Source organism: Trichechus manatus, unplaced genomic scaffold (genome assembly GCF_000243295.1).
Source record: "Trichechus manatus latirostris isolate Lorelei unplaced genomic scaffold, TriManLat1.0 scaffold00021, whole genome shotgun sequence".
Taxonomy (NCBI): domain Eukaryota; kingdom Metazoa; phylum Chordata; class Mammalia; order Sirenia; family Trichechidae; genus Trichechus; species Trichechus manatus.
Window position 1 is genome coordinate 70135 of NW_004443957.1, and position 1225 is coordinate 71359.

Consider the following 1225-nt stretch of genomic DNA (forward strand, 5'->3'; position numbering starts at 1 on the left):
CTATACTGCAACACCTGAGAGCGATTTCCCCAGACCTCATAGCTGCATCGGTGGGATCCCTGGGAACTTTGTGGTTCTTTAACCTTTCTGATTTTTTATTTATTCATTCTTTTCTTCCTCTTTCCCTTTCTGATTTTCTCCATTTCATAGTCTCTCATCACTCCAATCCAACAGCAAGCTCCCCTAGCATTCTTTTTTTTTTGTATATTTTTGGCTCTGGTTCCTCTCTCCTCTCTCCCATATCCATTTAGCTCCACATATAACAATCTCCCCGCTGCATCCTGCCTACCTGCACCGTGCGCTTGACATCACACCACCTAGCAGCACAGGCACTGCCTACTGGAACCTGGCCTGCGCTAATTACCAACCCGCCCTGGTGGCCATAGTAAGTGCCACAAACAACCCATCCCAGTAACTCCTCTTCAGCTAGACCTACACTGCTGTAACATATCTGAGTGACTGACCCTGCCAGTTGGAGAAGGAAGCAAAAAGTATGGAGTGCACAGACGCGCAAACAACAAAGAACACACAGTCTGCCTGCTCAGACATAGTCCAATTTTTTTTTTTAAAAAAGGGGCGAAACAAACAAATCTACAATCAATAAACAAGAAAAATAACTACTGAATGCCCCCAAAACAGCAGACAATAACAAAACATTTACAAAAACTGGACAGGATGGTTCCAGTAGGCATCCAAAATAAAACACCAGATGACTCTCCTGTGGAAGAAAATGCACCAGAACTACCTGATAGGGAATTCAAATCTCTAATACTCGGAATTCTCCAAGAACTGAGGCAAAAAGCTGACAAACATGAGGAAAAAATAGACAAATTCATGGAAAATACAGACAAAAAATTGGAAAAATTCAGGAGACGGTGAAGGAAAAAAAATGCCAAAATTAATCCACAACTAGAAATTACACACACACACAAAAAAAAACAATTAGAAATCCAAAAGATAAACAACAAGATTTCAGAAATGAATGACATCATAGAGGGGCTGAGAAGCAGATTTGAAACGGTGGAAGACTGGATCAGCGGAATTGAAGACAAACACTTGGATACAACTCTGTTTCAGGAAAACTCAGAGAAAAGAACAAAGAAAAATGAAGAGACCCTGAGAATTAGGTGGGACACAATTAAAAGCAAAAATTTATGAGTGATTGGAATTCCAGAACAGGGGGAGAAAACAGAAAACACAGAGAGGATCATTGAGGAACTGCTGA